The sequence below is a fragment of the Neofelis nebulosa genome, chromosome 9 (assembly GCF_028018385.1).
Source record: "Neofelis nebulosa isolate mNeoNeb1 chromosome 9, mNeoNeb1.pri, whole genome shotgun sequence".
Taxonomy (NCBI): Eukaryota; Metazoa; Chordata; class Mammalia; order Carnivora; family Felidae; genus Neofelis; species Neofelis nebulosa.
The window spans coordinates 133,222,231-133,248,719 of record NC_080790.1 but is presented as its reverse complement, the minus strand read 5'-3'; the positions used below and the strand labels follow the sequence as shown (position 1 = coordinate 133,248,719).

The 26,489-nt window shown below is 47.3% G+C and overlaps 1 long non-coding RNA gene across 1 annotated transcript; it reads left to right on the top strand.

The window, feature by feature from the left end:
* The first annotated feature begins 1,248 nt into the window (after positions 1–1,248).
* LOC131485964 (uncharacterized) lies at positions 1,249–25,315 on the top strand. Its single transcript, XR_009249113.1, has 3 exons — positions 1,249–1,609; positions 18,625–20,143; positions 22,429–25,315. It is a non-coding gene; the product is annotated as an uncharacterized LOC131485964 (long non-coding RNA).
* The last annotated feature ends 1,174 nt before the right edge of the window (positions 25,316–26,489 follow it).

Genomic DNA, 26,489 nt, shown 5'->3' with positions numbered 1-26,489 from the left:
AATGACCTCATGCCGCCTCCTGTCTGAATGCTTAACTTGGCGCAAATCAGGAAAAAGTCCTTTGGGGAAGCCCTTACTGGCTGGGTGACTTTCCTCCACCAACATCATCATAGAACACAGGGCCAGGCAGCTGTTTATTCCTTTGTCCCCAAACGCCAGGGGGGGCGCCTAGTGTGACCTTTGGTGAGCTCTGGGCCATAGTCGTCCATTGAGAAAGGTGACAGTTTCATTTGCAAGTTTCACCTCGCTGGGCACAGGGGCTTTTTGCCCTGATGAGAAATGCCCCCAGGCAGGGCTGAGTCACTAATGCAGAAGGAGCCCTCCTCCCATCCCCCCCACCTCCCTGGATTTAAAAAAAAATCTTAAATGAGTTCTTTGCTGAGAACCTCTCTGCAAACCCAACACTTTCTGTAACAGTTTCACATCATCCTGGCCAAAAAAAAGAGAGAGAGCAATCTTTTAGTGAAATTGCTTTGGTTTTTTTGTTATTGTCATTTTTAAAAGGCAAGAAAACTGAAGCCACAGTAGACTCGGAAAATGACTTACTTGGGAGATTTGAAATCTAGTAGTAGCCTCAGAAGCGCGTTAAAACCCCATTTTTGAGTTTTGAGGGTTTGCTTTGTGTGTGTGTGTGTGTGTGTGTGTGTGGTGTGGTGTATTTTGTTTTGTTTTTTAGTTGGGAGCTCATTCCTGGTGCGTTTACAGACAATACTAATTTCCATGCCTCCCGCTGAACTCCTGTGAAAAAGAGCAGAGACTCCCCAGATGAGCTCAGGAGAAGGCTCTGGGGTCTCAAAGAGCCTCGAGGGACCCAAGTTCCTCAAACTGCGGAGCCCAGAAGGGCCACTTGGAAGGCAGAGCTGTGCACGTCGAGACGCGAAACACACTCTCTGAAACTGAAAGGGAATTATGGCCTGCAGGAGGGGCCGGAGGGACCTCGTTAAAAATTTACAAACTCATTTATTTATTTACTTTTTATTTTTAGGTGCACAGGGAGGTGTGTCTTCTCCAGTGTCAAGAGGAAGTGGCCCTTCCAAGAACTGAGCTTTTGAGCCGAAATGGCCGCCACTGGGGGAAAGACAAAAACAAAAACCAAACAAAAACAAAAACAAAACCCACTCTGCTTTTCAGTTGCAGCTGACGGTGACTTTCGGACTGATATCCGTAAAAGAGTTCATTCAAAAGCGTGCTTGTTCTCAGCAGCCCGTGAGGTCCCTCGCGAATTCATCATCTAGGGGAGGGGAGGCCTGCCTAAAGAAATGCCAAAAACGGAGGGAAAAGAGAAAGAAAGCTAAGTTCTTCGGTTTTTGTTGCATTCCCCCTGCTCTTTTCTTGGAGCAAGCTACCCAGGATTTCAACACGCACACGCACACGCACACGCACACACACACGCTTGAGCCGGACTGTCCTTGTTTGCTTGCAAACAGTCCAGAGGCAACGGCAATGGAGCCCCATTAAATCAGACTCCAAGAGACTGGAATCTGTGTCCCGCTGGCTCCTTCTCCGACTGCCCCCCCCCCCCAGAAGGGAACAGATTTCTACAATCCGGACCTGACAAACGCCACTTCTTAGGCCAAATAGTCCCACGTGGATCTTAAGCCACAAAAAGGTAAATCAGCTAGCCTTCCTACTTTAAAGACAATTTTGGAAAGGAAGATGATTTCAATTATTAACTCACCCAAGCCGCAGACGCAGGGCATGCGCTTTGCAGAATGGCGAGAATGATAAGGGTGGGTTTTAAGCATCCTCTGCGTGTCCCTCTTGAAGACTTCTTAAAAGGGGGTCCGCGCGGGGAGTAGAAATACGTCTCCGCATGCTAGACCTTCCTCATGCCATCAGTGAACACAAAGCGGCCGACTGGAAATTAACAGGCTCCATTAGGGGAGGAAAAAAAAAATTACTGAGCAGCAAATTCTGTAAATTTGTAATTCAGATCTTAGCGCTGGCCTGAAAACCGGTTGGGATCTAACCCTTTGCATACATTGGTGTTCTGGGGAGCTTAACCCTTTCGCTTCTGTCTCCTCTCCCCAGAGAGCTACTCATTTGGTCTTCTCTATCCCCTGGCCCTTTCACTGGCCTTGGCAGGCATAGCAATCCGGGCAATTTTGCAGAAATAAGGATAATAATAATAATGCTTCACATTCTCACACTCCGCAGTTTATAGAATGCTTTCTGAATACGTTATCTAATTTAAAGCTGTCTGCCCCTAATGGAACTTAATTGCCACCTTTGTTATAGTTTATTATGAGGACACTGGCGTGCACCTGTATGCCTTTTTTGTTTTTTTGTTTTTCTCCAAAGGAGTACTTCTTGACAAAATGGCCCCCAGCTGCTTTTCTGCCAATGGTCGCCACTGAAGGAGCTCATTGCTTTCCCGTTGGGCTCTCACTCACGGATGCTGCTGTTTAAATCTGGCCACATGGGGGAGTTCTAGAACATAGGGTGCTACCATCTCTAGCCAAGCTCTTTTCCCTGACTCCCTAATGAGGAAGGAGGTCGGGCCAAAACAGCTCCTAAGAATGTGTTTGTTGATGAACTTCTAGAAAGCGGTCAAGTTTAGAATAAGAGGGCCAACCTGGGCAAGTCAACTGCCTTGGGTGATTCCCAGGCCACCAGGCAGAGATAGAGTTGGTTGGTTGGTTTTTCCATTCTTGTCAGCTTTGTCTGGAAAGAGGCTTAAGAAAGGACATTGTGATTGCAAGCCATTTAGGTTGGTGTCACTGCAAAGCATATCAATTACCCTCACCAGCTTTTCATGCCCCACGACACAGCCTTACCTCTCACGTCTCTACACGCAACTAGCGGGCAAGTGACTTGACTTCTCAGTTTCCTCCCTAAACAATGGGACAGTCTTGGTGCCTGTTTTGTGGAGCTGGCGGCTGGTGCATAATAAAGAGCTAATAAAGGAGAGCTATTATGTCATAGGGAACTTCCAGCACCAAGTAGCAGAAAACTCCCATTCCCACTGGCTAATAATAATGATAGCAGTAAGGATGTTCATCACTTCATTTCTCTGATGTTGTATCATAGCCTAGCTCTGATTCTCTGGACTCTGCTTTGCCATGTTCCATGGGTTGACTTCACCCTAAGATCAATGCCAAGTGATGGCTGCAGTTCCAGACCAGGGATTCTGGGATTAGCATAATCAATTTTTGATGTATCATTTTGGTGAAATCGATTTCTTTTTAACATTTGTTTTGGGGAGACAGAGAGAGAGAACGAGCAGGGGAGGAACAGAGAGAGGGGGAGACGCAGAATCCGAGGCGGGCTCCAGGCTCTGAGCTGTCAGCGCAGAGCCCGACGCCGGGCTCGAACCCACGAACCGTGAGATCGTGACCGGAGCCGAAGTTAGTCGCTCAACCGACTGAGCCACCCAGGCGCCCCCGGTGAAATAGATACTTAGAGGCAACTCCAGTGATGCAATAAACAGGCACTTATTGACGTCGGTATCTTTAAAGTTAGCCACTCCTCAGACCGAGGATGCCCTTCAATTCCGACTGATGGGACATGTGCATTTATGATGCCTTGCCCTCCAGAACGGGGCCATTAGACCGAACTCATCAACATCAGGGACTTTATGTCTGTCTCACTCACGGCTCCGTTGTCAATGTCTGGCATAATGCTTAGATGCAGTGGATCCTCAACAAATATTGGCTGAATGGATGTATTAATTGATAGATACCCTATGGCCACATCCATTGGGCAGTGGGTTGCCCTACGCTCTGGTATGAGTTTATTTCAGCACGAAGTGTTCGATCACTTTAATCAGACATCCACCCTCCCCAGCTGCCTAGGCTAGTGGTTCTCAGAGCGTGGTCCCCTAACAATCGGCATCAGCAGCACCCGAGAACGAATTAAAGCTGCGAATTCTCAAGCCCCACTCCAGACCCGCTGGGTCAAAAAGTCTCAGGGTGGGGCCCAGCATTGTGTGTTTTAGCAAGTCCTCCAGGTGGTTCCGACGCAGGGAAATTTGAAAAGCACGGGTCTAGGTAGAGCTGCCACGCCACTGATCATCAACTTAAAAAGATTAGCCTGGAAGATGCGTACCTAACGTTGGACTTACTAGATGCCAGATGTCCTGCGCCACATAAATTGCCTTGCTTCCTACCCATTTTACAGATGAGGAAACTAAGGCTCAGAGGGGAGACGCAACGCTGCCCAAGGACACACATGTCAGAGTCAAGGCTGAAACCCAACCTAAGCTCCCAAAGACATGTTTCCATGTCTGGGGGAGAGACAGGCAGGCAAAAGGACAATAACAATACAATGTGTGATAAGTAAACGTAGGGTGTTGTGGAGCTCAGAGGAAGTCACTGCTACAAGACTCCAGGGGAGGGAGGTTGGCCATTTGAGGTGGTAACAGTTGAGCTGATTCGCAAAGAATGAGTAAGAGTCGGCCAGAGGCGTTCCCAGCAGAACAGGAAGTGCCGAAGCCCAGGGTCTACAGAGACAACGGCAAGTAGCTCAGTGTGGCCAGAGTGAGGCCATGGGGAGGAAAGATAAGACAGTGGGGGCTGGAGAGGAGGCACAGACCAGATCATCAAGGTCATGAAGCAAGGAGCCCAGAGGAAGAAGTTTAAACTTCTCCTGAGAAATAGGGAAGAAAATATCGGAGCTGGAGCATGGCAGAATCCAACCTGTATTTTGGCGGTAGGTAGGATCTAACATAAACTCAACCCGACTAATATTCATTGCGTGACCCGAACTCTCTACTCAGTGTTACAAAATGTAATCATTTTCTTCTTAAGCCGCTTCAAAAAGCAGAAGAAATACCCATCTAGATAAAACCTCGAAATGGGGCTGGTGCCTACAAGAGTGCTTAAATACTCATTTCCAAGTGTCATAAACGTGGGTTTGGAATTTGGCCCCTGATCCACGCAGATGATCCGCACCTATGACCCAAGGCTGGGAGACTGTGAGCAAGTGATTGCACATGTCAGAGCCTTAATTTGTTCCTCTGTAGAATGGGAATAAGAGTAGTACTTAACTCAGAAAGTTGCTGAGAAGAGTAAGTGTGACAACACGTGGATAGCTTGTAAGTAGAGTGCCCAGCAAATAAGTGCTCAGTGAGCATTATTGATGAGGAGACAGATGGTATCTGCCCAAGGTAGAACACGTGGCTCCACTCTCACGGGTTCAAAGCCCACCCAATCTTTAGGATTAAACCGTGTGCCAGGCTCTCCCCATCGTAGCAATGCGTTGGCTGGCTGGCTCATCCAAGAAAAAAGAAAAGAAGGAGGAGAGAAGAAAAAGAAAAACACTGACTTTTCCCTGATGGCCATCCCATTCTCAAGTAAAGTAGAATTTCTGGGGAATTCTAGAAATTCCCCAGAATTTGACTTGAGTCTGCCTTTGGCTTTCCTTGACTGTATCTTCTTATAATAGTAGCTAGGTTGCCATGGTAGCAGACAGGGTGGATGGTCCGCCTCATTTCTCTTCAGCCCACTTCACCTCATTTCTCTTCAGCCCACTTCAGAATTCCCTCCACGATTGGCTTTTCCTTTTGGTGGCTTTCTCCAGGGGCTAGGGGAACTTGTTCAGCTCACCTGCGGGGCAATCTGGAAATGCCTAAAATTTTATGCCCCGAGGGACAGCTTTCAAGCAATGGGGGATGGGAGATAGCAGATAATTATCTCTGCTTCCCCATCTCTCCGAGGGACACTTTTGATGTGTCTGCTGAATGTCCCCCCGGGGTCCCCAGCAAAACTGAATCCTACCTGCTCACAGTAGTGACGCACTCATGAACATACTCTCCCTCATTTGTGCTTCCTGGGGTCACCTCCCAAATAAACTACCTGCCTCCAAGCTCTTGTCTCAGGGTCCGGTGTCTGAGGCACAAACATCTGTATCTCGCTTAGGGTCCCTTGCCACGTGGTTCAATAGAGGGGAATTTATAGGTGCTGGCAGAGCTGAGAAAGGAAGCACGTGACAAGGAGACCACCTAGAGATTAGACACAGAAGAAGAATGCCGCCATACCATGGGGGCCAGACAGACAGAAGGAAGAGGCAATACTACCAAAGCAAGAGAATCTGGACACCCTGGGCGGGGGGGGTGAGGGGGGGGTGCCGGGGCACCGCATAGGGGTGGGAGAGGCTGCCTGAGGGTAGCTGGGACCGGAGTGGGGCTCTCAGGGAGCACTGCCTTTCTGCTGACAGAAGGGCAGAGGGAAAATATCTTGGAACTTAACTAGAATCCAGTTGGCAATGGAACCTGGGAAATGCAGTTCAAAGGGAAACATGGAAAGAGGCATTAACGGGCAAATGCCCAGCACGACCTCAAGCCCTGCTATGAAAGAAAAAAATAAAATGAGAAAAGCAACAGTGGTTAGGGCCCCACACCCATCCTGTATCTAAAGAAATGAACACGTCTGTGAATGGTCCCAGTAACGCCACCTCACTAAACTTGTCTAACTTCGCTTTGACATCCATCAAATAGAGATGCCAAGTGGATTTAATGATCTACTCCACGCCAAGCAGCCAGCACTGTGCCTGGCGCATACGTGTCGAATAAATGCTCATGCTCATTGGAACGTTTTGAGATCCGACTGTTCTTTGAGTATCTGGGAGCCCATTAAAAGCCCTGCTCAAACTTGTCTCTTCCCCTCTTTACCACTCAAAGCCTCAACTTCAATGTCTAGAATCTGCCTCTAGTCTCTTTTTCATTGCCTTAAAAAAAAAATCTTTCCACTTTCACTAAAGTTCTGCCAGAGCTGACGGAGGAATAGCTCTCTCCTCCCCTCTGGACTCCCAACCCTCTCCCCGAAGCCCCCACCCCCTCCCTATCTCCGCTGGCCGGTTGTTCACCAGGAGCTTAGCAGTTCTGAGGGTACAAAAACAAGAAACTATGCCCCAGTCCTGACTAAGGCTAAAAACTCATGTGCAAACCCTTCATCACACAGATTTCTTCAGCTCTCCAAAACTGGGGCCTTGAAAAATCAGGTCCCGGGCCAAGAGTGTTGGATTTGCTTAATCATTTCCTTTGCAAATTTATAACCTCTTTAACCATGAAGAAGTAATGGTGAGAAAGAGGGAGGTGGGAGCTGAAATATTTTAAGTCAACCACAAGACAGGACAGGAAATTCTGGAAGGGGGGGGGGGTGGTAATTTGTCTTTAATCCCTCGGTGCCACAGCAGACTAAAACGGCAACTTTGGGAAAGTGACCATTCTAGGAGATTCTTTTACTGTTGACTCTGACCCAGAGTGAGATGGCATAGCTCTCTTTACTCAGGGCTAAATAGAGAATAGAGGAGAAAAACTCTGAGATGACCCTTTACTTGACTCAGGCAGCAAACATTTACCGAGTGACCTCGTCAGCCCTTGTGCTGTGTAGAGAGAACTAAAATGGGTTCCCAAACAAGCAAAATAATGTCCTCACTTGCTCAGTGCCAGTAGAAAGTTAACATGCCTATTGGAGGCTGCCTACCAGAGAATCTGAAGGGGGTGACCCAAAGCTATTCTGTTGTTAAAATCTCTGAACAACAAGATAAGTGGCTTTTTTGCTTTCAGAACTTTCCCCAGCAAATCAGAGCTGTGTATTTTACTAATTCTTAAGGTAAGTCATTGTCTTCAGCAGTGATTTTTATCTGAAATGGGGGACCCACCCATTTATGTTGACCCAGCAAATAGAATGGGATGGGATGAAATAGAATGGAACCAAACAGAATGGAATAGGACTAGAATAGAATAGAATAGAATAGAATATTTCATGATGTATTACACATAATATGGATAATATTGATTAGTGAAAGTTTTGATTATGAATATGTGCATATCGATTCATGAGGTATTTCTCACTTTGGTTTATAATCAGATAACTTTAGAAGGCTCTGGTCTTGTAGCTTAGAAGTTAAAAGTGTTGGCTCTGGGGATGCCTGGGTGGGGCTCAGTTGGTTGACCTTCCGACTTCAGCTCAGGTCATGATCTCACAGCTCATGAGTTCAAGCCCCGCATCGGGCTCTGTGCTGAGAGCTCGGCGCCTGGAGCCGGCTTCAGATTCTGTGTCTCTGTCTCTCTTGGCCCCTCCCCTGCTCATACTCTGTCTCTCTCTCTCTCAAAAATAAACATTCAAACAATTGAAAGTGTGGGCTCTAGAGCCTACCGGCATGGGTTCAAATCTCAAGAAGGGTACTAGCTATCTGAGATTACGCATGTTGATTAACCTCTCTGAATCTCCATTACTTCAGGGAAGTACAACATAATAAAGAGAAATAAAATGTAATATTGGCCATCATAGTCGCTCAGATTCTAGGGCCATTTATTTTCATAAATTGCCATTCTGTCCCCTATATCTTTCCTATAGTCGCAGACATCTGCTAATCTTCTGGGGTCCACTCCTCTTAAGTAAAGTTACTCTGTCTATCTTAACCTCTCTCTCCCTCTGATCTTCTGTCGTTCCCTCAACCTCCAGCCGCTAGCTCCAACATCATCTAAGGAAAACCAAAGGCATTTAATATGTAAAACTCCTCTCTGGGAAACTGTCCAGATAGCTAGTTGCAGACCATCTCACCTAATGGAACAAACAAAAGCTAGACAAGAAAATTGATATGAAGTTATCCTAAAAGAGAGACACAGTGCTCCACTTCGATAGAAAACAGCAAGGAGATGGGCAGTTGCTTTTTCAGAAGGACTGATGGAAGTCCAAAGACAAAACCCTTTAAAAAATTAAGACCTGAGGGGTGCCTGGGTAGCTCAGTCGGTTGGGCCACCAACTTTGGCTCAGGTCATGATCTCACGGTTTGTGGGTTCAAACCCCATGTCGGGCTCTGTGCTGACAGCTCAGAGCCTGGAGCCTGCTTCAGATTCTGTGTCTCCCTCTCTCTCTGCCCCTCCCCCACTCATGCACTGTCTCTCTCTCTCTCTCTCTTTCAAAAATAAACATTACCAAAAAGAAAAAAAATTAAGACCTGAAAGAAAATAACTACCAACCTATAATTCTACATCCAGTAAAAATATCCATCAAAATTTAAGATGAAATAAGTGTATTTTCAGACAAACAAAAACTGAGTGGCTACATTGCCGGTGGACTTTAACTAAAAGAAAGACTAAGGAAAGTCCTTTAGGCAAAAAGAAAATAATCTCATAAGGACGACTAAAATTTTAGGAGAGAATGAAGAGCAACAGAAGAATAAATGTGTTGTTAAATCTAAATGAATATTGACTGCATTAAAAGATAATAATAATGTCTTGTGGGGTTTAAAATATATGTAGAAATAAAATGTATAGCAGCAGTAATGCAAAATATGGAAATAACAAGCTAATAGGAGAATGACCTAAAAAAGATGTCATTAATGTAAAAGTTCATAATAAAGGAAAGAAAATGGAACTCACAACAGGTGGAACTAATTGAAACAGCTAGTAATGTGTTAGTATTATGTTAGTAATGCATTAATTATTACATTAAATGTAAATGGACTAAATACTCAAATGAAAAGAGAGATTATCATACTAAATATTTTAAAAACCTACTATTTTCTGCTTGCAAGAGACAAACCTTAAATATGAGTATACAGACAGGATGAAAATAAAGGATGAGAAAATATATTGCATACACTAATCAAAAGAAAGCTGATTAGTTACTCTAGTACCAGATGAAGTCAATTTTAAGGTAAGAAGCAATATAATAGGTACAGAGGGTATTTTATAATAACAAAAAGGGTCAGTACCATTGAAAGATAGAACAATGCTAAATCTAGAAACATTTTCTAATATAGCCTCTATATGTAAAAGGCAGAAGCAATCAGATCTAAAAGGAGAAATAGATAAATCCACATTCATAATGGTAGGCTTTAATATTCCTCTGTCAGTAAATAATGGGCAAACCAACAGAAATAAATCAAGAGGAATAGAAAAATTTTGACCAACGTTATTTAACACACTTGACCTGACATTTACTGAACAAAGCAACTGGTAACTGCAGAATATATATTCTTTTTCATGTGCACATGAAACATTTACTCAAACTGACAGAACAGGTCTCAAATTTAGAAAGTGGGTGGCAGGGCAGGGTTTGCTGATAGGTTGGATGTGAGGATGACAAAGAGAGGAGTCAAGGTTGATGATGAAGGACCCAATGCTCTGAAGTTCAGACTGATTCATGCTGCACAGTTAGCATTTTGAAAAGATAAGGGTGTGTGTGTGTGTGTGTGTGTGTGTGTGTGTGTTTAACAGTCATAAGGTAGTCAGGAGTATTTACATGTGTGAGTCAAACTGGGAGTGAACCTGTGTCCAACTGAACATGAAGCAATTATTCAAACTTGGTTTCTGGAATATTCCCAGGGTGAAGTTATTTCCTGTTTTTATCACCGTCTTCCCAGTTTATGTGTTTGCTTGTCTTATGAGTTGAGTTGGCATCATGTGTTTCAGTTTGCAATGGTAGGCATACAGCAAAAACTCCATAAAAATCCCACAGGGTTGACAGACACTTCTGAGAAATGAAGCAGACAACCCAGTTCCTGGCCTCTCTTATCAAAGTGCAATTGGTTTATTCATCTGCTGATTGAGGATCAACTGTGAGTTTGGGTCTGGGAAAGTGATAAACAAGAAAAGCAGAGAACACTCCAAGATAGCTGAGGAGGCATCCGCTCCAAAAGCCAAGTATCAAGGAAATACTGTAGGAAATCCCACGCATAATTGTGTTATGTACCCTTGTGTGGTATGTTTGGAGTAGCAGTTGACAACGTTCTGGACCTCAGTTCTCCCTTGAACGAGCTCTAAGACATTGGGCTTGATATAAAATAATTTCTCCACTATAACATGGGAGTGATGTTATGGATAATACCATCATTACAGAGGTAAATCAGATAGTATTCAGAGTCTGCTCAAGAGCAGTGCTTGGGATGAAGTTCACAAAATTAACATTTCCAACTTTTATCAGTATGCTGTTTCAAATATTTCTTTCCCTTTTTTTAAATTATGAAACCATAACATTTTTTTAAATGTTAGGAGAGAATAAAAGTAAAAGAGTCTACCATAATCCCATCTCCCTGACTCAATCTTATGTGTATGTGGTACCTTCAAATATTTTTTTTGTATTGATTATGTCCCTGGTGTGAAAGTGCCTGGCATATAACAGGTAATCAATATATGCCTACTAATTGCCTGACTGTCCAATTCCATGCAAGCTATTTTGTTTTATGCTTTGGGTACCTAATTTCTTATATAAGATTATGATTATAATTATGTCATATACATTCCCCTGAGTTTTTTTCAGAAGCTGCATGATTATAATCATGGATATCTCAACCCCTCAGACATGTACAAGCCCTGGATAAGCCATTTCTCTGTGCTGCCGTAGAGCAAAAGAGAAATGATTTACAGGCCCCACTCTTCAGACATCACCATAGTGAACAGCTCTCTCTATAGCATTTTGCCTTTTTTGTAAAATTTTGTAAGACAATCATAAGATACCAAATTGAACATTCTAAACTAAACCTTTAACTTAGCCAAGAAAGGAGTCCCAAAAAGATGAAGCCAAAATGGGATTCCTTCCGTAAGTTTCGCTTGTAATAAAACGAACTCCACGAGATGACAAAATCATGGGGTGAACCTATGATCGTTTGGAAGGATTGCTTTCACCCTTTCAAAAAAAAAAAAAGTTGTTTTCACATCCACTATTCCCCTACCACAGATCAATAGAAGGAAGATAGGAATAGTCTGATGCCTTTGTCAAATAATAGCAACCAACTCAACAACTAAGTCACCCCTGGTGGGTATACGTAAGGAAAAATCTCATCAGACCTCTGGTTAACTCAAAGGTTGGCTTTAAGGAGCTGCAGAGAAAGATTTTCAGATATGCACATGTTTCCTGAAGCAGCAACCCCAACATCTGATGGCGTGTTGGATGACAAATGTCTCCCTCCTGGTGATGGGAAAACAGGGGAAAGGTGAATCACAACTCTCGATGTGAGTGAGAGGCACTTACCTAGTAAGGCAGAGACAGTCACTGGTGTTTCCCAGAGCGACGATGGGTGACTGTAAGCCTGGTGGTCCTCCATGGGGTCTCTGGGGCCAGGCAGCTATGAGGGCACAAAGCAGCTTTGTCTCCAAAGCCCCTGGGTCCACACATAAGGCTATCCTCTCCAGATTGGTTCTTCTCCTATTTTGGTTGCTTCCAGAGTTCACTGGAAATAGGAAGAATGAATGTGAAGGCCAAGTAGAAGGCCATTGCCATTGCTTCTTGAGAGAAGAGGTCAGCTTCAATCAGTATGGTTGCTGAAGAAGGGACAAGAAGTGGCTGTTTTCGGGACTTAGGTGAATAAAACACGACAGGATTAGATAATCTATGGGACACCTAGTCACACACCTGAAAGGGGGTTTAAGCACACTGCCTGGAAGGGAAGAGTGCTCAACAAATTTGCTCATTGGCTCCAAATGGATGGCGGCCTAGAATTTGGAGGCTTTATTCTCACAGAAAAACCTGAGGATTAAAAAGCATATCTTTCTCCCCAAACTGCCCTTTCTTTTTCCATCCCCCAAAATTATGGCCCTAAGGTGGCATGAGAAGAAAATAAAATCAGATCACCCTGAGAATAAAACCACTGACTCAACCGTCACTACATGGAGGCTCCATATACTTTATTATTTCAGTTCATCTTCAAGGGAACCCAGTGAAGAGGGGACTCTTCATCTCCTCTCTACACAGGAGAAAACGGAAGTGCAAAGAAGTCACAGAATTTACCAGAAGCCCCAGAGCTGTTCAGTGAGAGCAGGGATTCCATATGGGTGTGTTAGAAGGCAGAGTTCACAGGCTTAATCATGAGGCTGCGTTGCTTCCTGCCATGTTGGGGGAAAGGAGGGGCTTCAGGAGGAGAGAGAGGAGCGACCTTCTTCTCTTTATATGTCACATAACTCGTTCAGGGTCAGCCCTCTCTTGCCAGCTCGTATCCCAGCCCACTGAGTTCTGTGTTTTCTCTTTGAGGGTTAAGAACACACAACAGGCCTTTGGTTGGGAGTGGGGAGGAGTTGACATTTGTCGCCCGGCATTGGGGAAGTTGATCGTTTTAGGTTCTGTCACACTGTGTGGAAGCCTGACATTTGACATTTGGGTAAAAGGGGGGAAAAAAAGTCTCCAAAAGGCTGCTGAGGGCCAGCCTGCCTGATTCCTTGCCAAACAGGAATGCTTCCTTGGCTGTCTTCCCTCATAAATGATTTTCAAACTACAGTTTTAAAAACAGTTCCTTTGGGGAATGATGAAAGCAACAATGTTTTCAATAGAAAACTGTCCCATCAACAGAAATGCAGGAAAAGTAAAGTCACCAACTTCTCCATCACCCAGAGCAAAGCATCGTTGACAATTGAATGCTTTCCTTCCTTTTCTCCTTACGCCTCTCCTCATTTTTGTGAGTGCAACTAGACTCCACCACACAGGAAGTTTTGCAGCATGCATTTGAAAAGTCAAACATTGTATTACTAGCATTTCACTCTGTTTTAAAATTTGAAAACCTGGAAACCCCAATTTTTAATCTGCCCCGCTCATTATTCTAACATTTAATCAAATGGATGTTCCTCTGTGTTCTATTTTAAACAACACTGCCCCCAAATGAATATTTCGTCTTCATACAGGTATTGTGGTCCTATCCCACCAATGAAACCATTTTAATTTCCCATCAAAATTCTTCTAGACTTTTCTACATCAGAAGAGTCAGGAACTAAATTCTAGGTGTGAGCTTGGGTCAGGAGTAAACCCCATGCTCTACTGTAGTGGTAATGCCCTGTCAGGAGAAGTCAAAATGTCCTTTTATTGGGCTTTTCGGTCACCCCCATTAAAAGTGAACCAACAAAGGGGTGCCTGGGTGGCTCAGTCGGTTAGGCACCCGACTTCGCCTCAGGTCATGATCTCGAGGTGCATGGGTTCGAGTTCCGCGTCGGGCTCTGTGCTGACGGCTCAGAGCCTGGAGCCCGCTTCGGATTCTGTGTCTCCCTCTCTCTGTGCCCCTCCCCTGATGGCGCTCTGTCTCTTTCTCTCTCTCAAAAATAAATAAAAGCATCAAAAAAATTTTTTTAAAGTGAACCAACAAAGAACTTTCCCTTGCTTCTTTCCCTGACCTGAGTCTTTCTGTAGCCTTCTAGTCCTCTTTCCCTCATTCTCCCAGCTTCGGTTTCTGTCCCTTTACCTCCTGTTTACTCCTCAAGACGTTGTGATCTCCTCTCCACTCCTTCTGCTCTACAGAAACAGTCCTTGCAAAACGCCACACGCATTGTCCTGTGCTCTCAATTACCTTTTAATGGCATGACTGATACAGAAACGCATTTGTCTGGTTAAAATAACTAACAGCTTATGGGGCGCCTGGGTGGCGCAGTCGGTTAAGCGTCCGACTTCAGCCAGGTCACGATCTCGCGGTCCGTGAGTTCGAGCCCCGCGTCAGGCTCTGGGCTGACAGCTCAGAGCCTGGAGCCTGTTTCCGATTCTGTGTCTCCCTCTCTCTCTGCCCCTCCCCCGTTCATGCTCTGTCTCTCTCTGTCCCAAAAATAAATAAAAAACGTTGAAAAAAAAAAATTTTAAAATAACTAACAGCTTAAAGGTGATGGAAAATTCCTTTTAAGCACTTATCCCCAACCTCAGAGGTACCACGGACTATGGTTTATTTACCTGTAACTGTGCTGATGGACATTGAGGTTGCTTCTGGTTCTATAACAAACAACAAGGAAACGAAGAACATTCCACCCTGTCTCTCTCTCCTTGCACTTGTGCAACAATTTGGGGTTCCTGTGGCAGATACAGAGAATTAGAGCCCCAGGCCATTGGGTGTGCCCCTTTCCCTTTCAACACTACTGGGCATTGACCAATCACCAATCCAAGATGGCAGCACGCCTTTCCCCAACAGCCTGTTTCAAGCCTTCTACCACAGGCTCCTCCATAGCGTTGTGCACTCACATGCAGCTTCTATTTCTTGCCTTACTTCGCCTTCCCAGTGCGTCCTCACCCTTCCGGTCTATGGTTTCTAAGGCCCTTTGCAGTGTTCCCTACTCTGTCCTGAAATGTGCCTGTGGCCTGGAACACTTCACTTCTTGCTCTGCTGGGCTGACCTCGTATATTCCTACGGTTTGCACGACCGGCTCCCTCAGGGGTCACAGACTCAGATACTTAGAGGAGCCAGGTGGATAAAATTAGCACCAGGGGAGCCCATGCCGTGCCCCCCACCAGCCCCAACCCCTGCCCAGTGCCGCCTGTTGTTGCGTTATTGGAATCTATGTCTAATACTCTCAGATTTTTTTCAAAGGGAGTCAGAAATCTAGATTTGTATGTAAATGTTCGTGTTTTTTTTTTTTTTAAAGCTTATTTATTTTGAGACAGGGAAAGAGAGTGCGAGTGGGGAAGAGGCAGACGGAGAGACAGAGAATCCCAAGCAGGTTCTGCACTGTTAGCGCAGAGCCTGACGTGGGGCTTGATCTCACCAACTGTGGGATCATGACCTGAGCCGAAATCGAGTTGAATGCTTAGCCAACTGAGCCACCCAGGAGCCCCAAGAACTGGACATTAATATAAAGGAAATTTTAATCCTGCATGGCCCACGGAACATACCTCTGGGGCATATTCTTCTGCCAAAATGCCAGACTGCAACTTCTGCTTCAAACAAAATCACTCTGTTCCTCAACTCCCCCCTTTCCTATCTGGGGCTTGTCCCTTATCCACTCAGTCACTAAATGCTCTGATGCTGGGCCTGAGAAATTATTCCAGAATTTAGCCTACCCCTCTACCCTCACTGCCATTTGCATTGATCCCAACACTCACCAAATCACATTCTGGCTGTGACTAGAGCATATTGTCTGACTCTCCTGCCTTCAGTGGATCCCTCCCTGCCCCTGTCTTTGTAGTACCCTCCTCTGCACTCTGGAACGTTCTCCCCATGGCTAATGGAGAGAGAGAGGAAGAGAAGTATCTGTGTTGCTTCTCTGCTCAGACAACCCTGCTGAGACCATATTGCCCCTAAAGCAAAGTTGCCCACTGTGGCCACATTCGGTCCACACTTGCCCCAGCATTATGAAATGTGACCCGACGCTATCAAATCTGATTTAATATAAACATTCAGATATTGGGCTTTTCCTGAAAGATCTAACCGGCTAGCGGTACTGGGTCTGCTGTCTCCCATGGAAGCAATTGGCCGGAGCCCATGTCACCATGGGGACAGATTTGCTCCCTTATCTTTCTCCTTCCCCTGGCCAGCCTCCCGTACCCATGGTACTGTCTGGCCCTGAAGGAGTTTACGACCCCTGAGCCACAGGCTAAAACTCGACTGTTAATGGGCGCATCAGTCCCAGCACATCTGGCCCCTCTGCCCACCCCCAGCCTCACCTCTCAGCCCGATCCTTCACCCCCTTTCTTTTTCCCACCGCTAATAATGGCGGACTCACAAAGAAATTGTTTCAGACCTGAACCTAACCACCGCTCGATGCCGTGGCTGTTCGAGTTACTTAAATCAAGACAGACACAGTCTGTTCAGAGAGGGCTTCCCTTTAGCTCAATAAATCTCTCTTCAAATCACTAATGAAGTTGAACTTGCCCTAGACGGTGTGTTTCGGGTTTAAGAAACTCCTACTGAAGCTCTTTAGCCCGTTCTCAGGAGTATCCTTGCTCAGCCTCGGATTCTAATAGGAGGAGACTGAGCTGCTGACGGACAAAGTGGCACCTAATTCATTTACCCCCAGGGGAAGCGTGCAGGAGATCATGCGGTAAGAATGCTGCTTTGCCCTCACGGAGAACATGCCCACAAACACAAGCACTAATGCTTTGCTAACTCGCTGCCTTTGTTGCTATACATATTTAATAATATGCATGGCCATTATTTTACCACATGGTAATTGGTTATAAATAAAAGTCGTTTATAAAGACTATTGAGTTACTGGGGCTCCTGGGTGGCTCACTCAGTTAAGCATCCAACTCTTGCTTTCGGCTCAGGTCACGATCTCACGGTTGGTGAGTTCGAACCCTATGTGGATCTCTGAGCTGACAGCGTGGAGCCTGCTCGGGATTGTCTCCCTTCTGGCTCTCTCTCTGCCCCTCCCCCACCTCTCTCTCTCTCAAAATAAATAAGTAAACTTAAAAAAAAAAAAAAAAAAAAAAGCTATGGAGTTAGGGTTATGGGAGACACAGAACTCAAAGCAGGTTCCAGGCTCGGGGCTGTCAGCACAGAGCCTGATGCAGGGCTCGAACTCACAAACTGTGAGATCGTGACCTGAGCCAAAGTCAGATGCTTAACCGACGGAGCCACCCAGGCACCCCAAAAACATTTTTTTATCCGTTTTGTTTTAAGATTTTTTTGAAGTGATGAAGTCTACTGAAAGCCTACCCCACAGACAGTCTCCCTTGTTTGTTACTAATAGAATATCAACTTTAATGGGGGTGTTGGAAGGAGGCTTTAAAAACATCAGCTTTAAAAACTACATTTCCCAGCCTCTTTTGCACTTAGACTTGGCCGTTTAACACGGCTCTGGCCCATGAGATGCCATAAGCCATGGGGTGGCCTTCACAAAAAACTCCTTTTTTTTTAAAGTATTTATTTTGGGGAAAGCATAAGTGGGGGGGGTGGGGGTCAGAGGGAAATGGGGACAGAGGATCTGAAGCAGGCTCTGCTCTGTCAGCACAGAGCCTAACGCAGGGCTTGAACTCGAACTCACGAGCCTCGAGGTCATGACCTGAGCCGAAGTCAGACATTCAACTGACTAAGCCACCCAGGCGGCCCCCAGAAAGCTCCTTAAAGGTGGCGGGGGGGGGGGGGGGGGCGGAGGGGGGAGCAGGTGAAGGGTGGGGGAGGTGAAGACTCACATATTCTCTTTCCTGCTGCCTGAAAAGCCATGCGACCATGAAAAAAAACAAATCCCCAACAAGTTTGGTCTTAAAATCCATACAACACCAACACCAGCAGCCGCCTACCTCTGGGTTGCCTACTGAATGGGGAAAATAAATCTTATTTAAATAAAATAAATCTTATTTAAGCTGCTGGTGTTAGGTTTTCTCTTACAGGCGGGTAAACTAGATTCTATGCAAAGCTATTTTGAACGAGGTGTGTGCGGGGAGGGCAATTTTCCCCACTGGCTGGCCTACCGAGAATCATGGGAAGGTTCCCCTTCAGGGATAAACTTACACAAGATTATTCATAGTATCTCAAAACTTCCAATGTGCTTTGTACCACTTTCTGTCTTCGGGCCCAAATGCAACACAACGTGAAATTTATCAAGTGTGCCTTTAATAAACGGCGACCGTGGAGAACCGACCCATCTGAAAAACTTAAACCCCAGTCTCTATTTCCATTTTGGCTGAAAGCAAGATGTTCCTTTCAGTGGTAGGAGGCCCTCAATTTCCCACTCCAAGTCCGTATGACTCAACTTGGACGCACTCCCACTGACATTCTGGATTTTTCTGTAATCTCCTTTCCTTAATACATTCAAGATAGCTCCACAACTCGCAAACAGCTTATAATGGTGTTACTGTTTCCGGGCTAAATCGGGGATACAGCACTGGCCAGTAGCTGTGTCTGTGGATATCTGAATAATTGCTTCAATTCCCCACTTGTTTCTGAGTGAGTGTAGGCCTGACCCCTGGGCATGGCCGAACATTACTCAGTCAAACCGAGAGTTTCAACGCTAAATGTGACAGTGCGTGCCATATCTGTTTTTCTCTCTGGCAGATTATTCAAATACCATCAAGCTGAAGTCAAGTTCTCCCGGAGCCCATTGAATCTTTGCCCCAACGGTCCACACAGGAGCCCTTCCCTGAAGAGCTCCCTTTGCTGTGCTGGAATCTGTTTCTCAGTGAATATGTGATGATTGCATGTTTTCGGCCTGATTCTTTTCTCTTGCCTCACGTCCCCTGGAGATCCCGCGGCCTCCTTATAAAAGCCATGTGTATCTTATCTTTTCCAGTGCAGTTGCTAAAACCAGAAAGCAGGCTGGAAAACATTTCCCCAAACTGTACTGTTTTTCATTATTTCTTTCTGACACCTCCAGATAACTTGTTAGCATATTGTCTTTCTCTATTCAGCACGGCCCCACTGGGGGCTTGGGGACTGAATGACATCACCCAGGCATTTATAATTAGAAACAAAAATGCCTTTTTCCAAATCTATAACACCAGGAGACGATTGGAGACATTTTTTAAGTTACTGGTGAAAATCCCACATGAAAGAGGTCTTTTCTGAGCAGGCAGCAACTTTGCTGGCTTTTGAGACACTACCGGGAAGGCACTGGAAGCAAGTGAACAACCTTTCCAACCATGGATCCCAACGCCACCATGCAGTTTCGCAGGAAAGCGGTCACTGGGCTCTCGGCTTCTCCCCAGAGAAGCTGTGTTTCTTGAAGTTCCTGGGAGACTCTAAGAAGGGGTCTGAATTTCCACCACCGTGGAGAGAGAGCGCGGTGACTTCTGATGGTTGAGTTTCCATTTGTTCAGCAAGTTCTTACTGACTCAACTTGAATACACTCCCACTGACATTCTGGATTTTTCTGTAATCTTTTTCTCCTTAAAAGAATTCAGGATAACTCCAACAATCACAAATGACTGATTATGGAGTTTTCATTTATTTAACAAGTTCTTTTTGAGGACCTCTCTCAGCAAGTCCTGAGAACCTGCTGACATCCAGGGTATCTGCCTAAGAAGAATCAGACCAGCGCTCCACCCTCTGATACGCTAGCCACTAGCCACGTGCAATGATTTGCATTTAAATTTAGATGAACAAAAATGAAGGGAAGCTGCGAATGAATCTTCTCAGTTGCACTGGCCACATCTCTGACGCTCAACAGCCACACGTGGCTAGTGGCTACCATACCCAACAGCACAAACCTAGAGCGTTTTCATTGTTGTGGAAAGTTCTTTTTGGACAGTGCTGGACTGATCACCTGACTTGCCTCGAACACTCCTGGATTACACCTGTTGACGCGGTATCATCATTAATAGCACCCTCTGTCAAGCCCGAAGTGTCCTGGTTGGGAAAGACAACTGAACGATGAAAATGAACTTGGCCACCATCCCTGCCAGGGCTTTTGTTGAGACCCAGAACCCTCTCTCTTGATGAAAAAAGTTGCCTGCGTCAGCCCCTGCCTTTTCCTCCTGATTCTCTCCCACCTGTCCGATTCGCCAGCATTAGTAACCGGGGACACAAATGCAGGGGAAGAGATGGTCAGAAATGTCTCCAAGTGAGGGACGTACTTGTAAGTAGTTTCAGGTTTGTGTCTGATCTCCCTTGCCTGAAGGAGCTCAGACTGGCCCCCGTGCCTAGTAGGAGGCAGGCCTCCCGCTGCTCTCCCTCAGAGCCCCCTCAGCTCTGTGCAGGGCCACCAGCCCGCCGACCCGCGCCCCTGCCCGCCTCGCCCAGCAGAGGGCATCGGCGCTTAATGTTCCGGGCTAAGAATATTTACACAATCATTAGGGATTTTTTTTTTTTCCTTCCAGTGATACTTTTTTTTGTGAGCGGCCATCCGAGGTGCCAGCTAATATAGGTCATCTTAAGGATATGTCATCAAAACAGGGAGATAAGAGCTGTTCGGGCGGGCGGCCAGCTCGTTAGGGAACCGCACGCACCAGGACACTGTGCTGGGGACGCAGTCGCCACCACTGTCAACACGACAGACACCATTTTGCAGAACTCTTCAGAGGGGGGGTCCAAACTCTGATACGATCTGTGCCGCCCCGCGGGACAGGCCTGGACTGCTTGCTGAGGGGCTGCCCCCCCCCCCCAGAGGCATCTCTGACCATGGCCTTGCTCTCTGCGGGGCTCTGGACGCTGCCTTGCATCTCAGACACCTGCCAGGCAACAAAATGGTGGTAACTGCAAAGCGGTGGCTGCAGGGACCAGAGGTGGACTGTCACACAGCTGGCTCGGCTGCCCCTCTCCAGGCCGTCACCCAAACCCCATGTCGGTCCGTCTGTCTCACCCTTTCTCTCTCTTTCTCTCTCTCAGTCTCTGTTCCTTCTCTCTCTTTCTTTCTCTGTCTCCCTCCCCCTCTCCCTCCTCCCCTCCTCCTCCCCTCCCCCTCCTCCCCTTCCTCCTCCTCCCCCTCTCCCTCCTCCCCTCCCTCCCTCCTCCTCCCCTTCCTCTCCCTCCTCCCCCTCCCCCTCCTCCCCTCCCTCCCTCCTCCTCCCCTTCCTCTCCCTCCTCCCCCTCCCCCTCCTCCCCTCCTCCTCCCCCTCCTCCCCTTCCTCCCCCTCCTCCCCTTCCTCCCCCTCCTCCCCCTCTCCCTCCTCCCCTCCCTCCCTCCTCCTCCCCTTCCTCTCCCTCCTCCCCATCCCCCTCCTCCCCTCCTCCTCCCCCTCCTCCCCTTCCTCCCCCTCCTCCCCTTCCTCCTCCTCCTCCCCTTCCTCTCCCTCCTACTCCCCTTCCTCCTCTTTCTCCTCCTCCTCCCCTTCCTCTCCCTCCTCTCCTTCCTCTCCCTCCTCCCTCCTCCTCCCCCTCCTCTGCCTCCCCTCCTCCCCTTCCTCCCCCTCCTCCCCTTCCTCCCCCTCCTCCCCTTCCTCCTCCTCCTCCCCTTCCTCCCCCTCCTCCCCTCCTCCTCCCCCTCCTCCCCCTCCTCCCCTTCCTCCTCCTCCTCCCCTTCCTCTCCCTCCTCCCCTCCTCCTCCCCCTCCTCCCCTTCCTCCCCCTCCTCCCCTTCCTCCTCCTCCTCCCCTTCCTCTCCCTCCTCCCCTCCTCCTCCCCCTCCTCCTCCCCCTCCTCCCCTTCCTCTCCCTCCTCCCTTTCCTCTTCCTCCTCCCCTCCTCCTCCCCCTCCTCCCCTTCCTCCTCCTCCTCCCCTTTCCTCTCCCTCCTCCCCCTCCTCCCCTTTCTCACCCTCCTCCCTTTCCTCTCCCTCCTCCCCTTTCTCCTCCTCCCCCTCCTCTCCCTCCTCCTCCCCCTTGTCTCCCTCCTCCTCCCCTTCCTCTCCCTCCTCACCTCCTCCTCCCTCTCCCCCTCCTCCCTTCCTCCTCCTCCCCTTCCTCCTCCTCCCCCTCCTCCCCCTCTCCCTCCTCCCCCTCCACCACAGTCCCTGCCCCTACAGAAAGGGGCCAAAGCCCAAGCTGACTTGATTCCTACTCTCAGCTCCTCAGCGCTGCTAACTCATTCCTGAGCATAGTTGGTGATTTGTTTTTATGTATCTAAGGGGTGAGGTGCTGAGGCAAGTTGCCAGTCGGGGTTATTTCGTCTTGCCTGTTTGGGCACACTGAACATGTTTCTGAGATCCAAAAGCTCCTTTCTGAATGAGTGTCTGCTGCCCTTCCGGAGATTTTCAAAAACCTTTTTGAAGGGGTGTCCAAATGGCAAACACCTAGTATCATTCCATTATACCCTTTGGGGAAGAGACAAGTCCCCAGTATGTGTGGCACCTTCATTTCCTTCTCCGGAATAACCACACTTTCCTTAAGGAACAAATAAGCCCATGCGTGTAGAAGGCCTAGCGAAGGCATATGGTGTGGGTTCAGTGAACCCCAGCTATTACTGTTTTATTATTTCTTTGCGACAAGCTCGCTCCAGGAGGCCGGGAGCTCCGTTCCTGCCCACGGATGCTGGCCGGAGGGAGCTTTGTCACCTGCACTGAGGGGTCCTGTGTGAGCGATTTGGCCCCACCTCACCTGCGACCTCCTTTCTGAGATTTTGTAAGTCATCGCTTTGTGACTCAGTTTCTCTCCGACTGAATGAACCACACAAGCTTTCTTTACCACCCCTTCGGAGACTGTTGGTAAAACACGCTCGACACACCTTTCAGAGCCTTGGGGATGAGCCGAGGGCAGGGGGCGGGGGGAGGAAGACTGGGGGAGTACCCCTACCCCCACCACACATCCCGGGATGCCGAGGCATCGCCAGCATGTGCCCAAGTGCCACCTGGGCCTCCTTTCACTTCCTGGAGTATCCTGATGGAGGATGAATAAGGCAACCACAAAAAAACATAACAGACCCGGGTAAGTTCAAAGTCAGGAGTAAGAGACAAAGATAGATGGATAGTTATTATAGATGATAGATAGATAGATAGATAGATAGATGATAAATGGATGGGTGGATGGATGCAGTTAGAAAGACAGAAGATCAAGAGAATCTCCACTTCTTCAAACAGGAATCACTGAGTAGCACCTGCCTCTGGGGCTGGGGAGCGGACTAGGTGGCCGGTGTGTTAGCCATGCTGGCCGGACAAGTCAGCGTGGGGTTTCTCACCTGGCAGCTAGTTGAGGCACTGGCAAAGAAGGCGTTCACCTCCCCAAGAAAGAAAAAAAGCATCTGTCTCAAAAGAAAATAATCGTCGCAGGTAATTTTGTGTGTCATTTCAAAAACTATCTTTCCATTTTATGGTTTAATACCGTTTTCTTTTGAACTTCACCGGGGCTGGGGAGAGGACCCACGGGCACATGAGGGCCTCCCAGATGGCTTTGCAAATTGTAAGGGCCCAGGCTGCCATCAGCTCTTAGATTCTGCGTCACCTGACGTCCTAGTGGCACAGCAGGCCGGGCCGGTGAGGGCGAGGTTGGAGGGCGTACACCATGTGACGGGGACTAAGATGATGGAGGGCTGGCTTCTGCCTGAATTGGGGGATGGGAGAGGGGTAGGGGAGACAGAGCATAGAAAACGGCCTTACCAATAAGAGCCCAAACTTCCTGCCGGTGTCCGTGCACACATGACCCAAACAAAGCAGATGTAGCAATGGCCAAAGGAGGCGGTTTTCATTCTAGAAACATCCACATCTCCTGCTCCTGCAACCTTCCCAGATGTCTTCTCGATTTTTACACAAGCTTCTAAAAATGGCATCAACAACCACCCAGTGCCCAGGGCCATGGCAGGCTAGGTAGTTGAATCTGGAGGGAGCACTGTGTGGCCAGCCCCATCAACCTGCCCTCTGCCCCACTGAGGAGGAAGCTGGAGCCGTCACAATGACCGTGACATCCCACAGTTCTGGCTTGAACTCTCCCTCTATGAGGCTTTCCTGCCTCTGATAACTCAACCTCAGGTCAAGTTGTCAGGTCTTTATGGCTGAGATTTTCTTACCTGCTTCTTAAACCTTCAACTGGCTTAAGCAAAATGGGAACTCACTGGCTCATATGACTTAAAGAACTAGGACTGATAGCTTCAGGCGTGGCTAGATCCAAGCCTGGGGTCTGAGCCATATATCCACTGAGGTTGTTTCTTTTCCTGCTTTCTTCTACGTTGACTTTGCTCTTGGATAGGTTCTCTTTCTGGAGCAGTCCCTGGTTCACCTGGTTTACCAGCCCCACCGGAACTAAAACACCTCTTTGCCCGTAATTCCAGCAAAAGGCTTGGCTGAAGCCTCATCAGATGAACTTACACCATTCGTGAATCAATCCACTCGTCAAGCCTAAGAATCAACTGGACATTCCTGAAGTCCAGAATCAGGGTCATCAACCACACAATCGGTAAGCAGGGATGTAGTTTGCCAGAGAAAAGCCAGGGAGCTTTCTCACCTTCACCAGTAGAAAGAAAATGGATGCCGTGGAAACCAAATCCACGAGTGCCCACGACGAGCAGTAAATGCTCGATACACTTTAGTCATTAACCAAAAGTTAAAGACGGGATCACAGAAGCTCTGGAATTGCACCCATAAGCTGGTGGTTCTTCACCGTGACAGGACGCTAAAGATTCCCACAGAGCTTTTAAAATTCTTCCATCCCGGGGCGCCTGGGTGGCTCAGTCGGTTAAGCGGCCGTCTTCGGCTCAGGTCACGATCTCGCGGTCCGTGAGTTCGAGCCCCGCGTCGGGCTCTGTGCTGGCAGCTCGGAGCCTGGAGCCTGTTTTGGATTCTGTGTCTCCCTCTCTCTGCCCCTCCCCCGTTCATGCTCTGTCTCTCTCTGTTTCAAAAATAAATAAACGTTAAAAAAAAATTAAAAAAATAAAACTCTTCCATCCCGGTGCCCCACCCTCAGAGAGACTCCGATTCAGTTGACCCGGGGCTGGGTCCAAGCAGCAGTGGATGGTAAATGCCCCCAGGAGAATCTAATGCACTGCCAGGGCTGAAAACCACTGCTTTAAGCTAATGCATATGCTTGACTGGTACCCACAGACGTCCTAACCATAGCACCAAATCCTTTAAAAGCCCAAAGAATTAGGAAGTAATAATGATGTGAAGCCTTAGTTCAGAATTTTAAAATCTCTCCAGATTATTTCTTCCAATGCTCCACGTGCTGACGCAGAACTTTGTTGGTCAGCTTAAGAAAAAAAAAAGGTGGGGCGTCTGGGTGGCTCAGTGGGTTAAGCGTCCCACTTCGGCTCAGGTCACAGTGTCACGGCTTGGGAGTTCGAGCCCCACGTCGGGTTCTGCGCTGACAGCTCGGAGCCTGGAGCCTGCTTGGGGATTCCGTGTCTTTCTCGCTCTCTGCCCCTCCCCGGCTCACACTCTCTCAAAAATAAACAAACATTGGGGCGCCTGGGTGGCGCAGTCGGTTGAGCGGCCGACTTCAGCCAGGTCACGATCTCGCGTCTGTGAGTTCGAGCCCCGCGTCGGGCTCTGTGCTGACAGCTCGGAGCCTGGAGCCTGTTTCCAATTCTGTGTCTCCCTCTCTCTCTGCCCCTCCCCTGTTCATGCTCTGTGTCTCTCTGTCCCAAAAATAAATAAAAAACATTGAAAAAAAAAAAATTAAAAAAAAAAAAATAAACAAACATTAAAAACAACTTTTTTTAATTAAAAACAAAAGGCAAAGTGGAACTTAGCTTAGGTCTGGGCATGCAGGGGTGTGTGTGTGTGTCTGTGTGAGTGTGTTCGGGTGTGTGGGCACGCAGGTGTTCACCCCTTGTGATTATACGAAACCTTGCTTCGGGTGGTTAAATCAGCAACACGATGACTCAGGAACTTAATGCTGAGTCACAGGTTTCCTCTTTTTTTTTTTTTTTTTCAACTTTCTTCCTCTCTTTCCACTTCATGTTGTCCACAAATGTTGGACGAAAGGTTGGGGGTATTTAACATCACGAGTGACAGAGAGAGAAACATCGTATGCCTCCGGAGGTGATAAACGGAGCGGAAAATGACATCCTCTGTGCCCCGCATTGAGGCCAAGAATGCATAGTCCATACCTGGTTGTGAAGGAACATTAGACAAACACAAAATGAGGACCACTTTATGATAACGGGGGTAGGGACAGAGGCAGGACCACACTCTTCAAAAATGCTAATATCACAAAAGACAAAGAAAAGCTGTGGGAATGTTCCGGGTGAAAGAAGGCTAAAATTAAATTAGATTAAATAAAAATTAAATGCAAATCCTACGTCTGGACTATACCTGTACTAGAGGGGAGAATCCCATAAATAACAGCATTGGGTTAACAGATGAAATCGGAATATGGATGATAAATTAGATCAAAGAGGTACCTCAGTATAAACGTACAAAGTTAACCCTCCCGGGGGAGGGGCAGGGTAAGAGACTGTCCTATTCTTAGCCAAAATGAACTTGGAGTCTTTCGGAGTCAAGGGCCATGATGGATATAACAACCACAAGTCGTTCAGAAAAAAATTATTGGGGTGTGTGTGTGGAGAGAGAGAAAGAGAGGGCACTCAGACAATCAAGCAAAATGTGTTAAAAGCTGGGGAC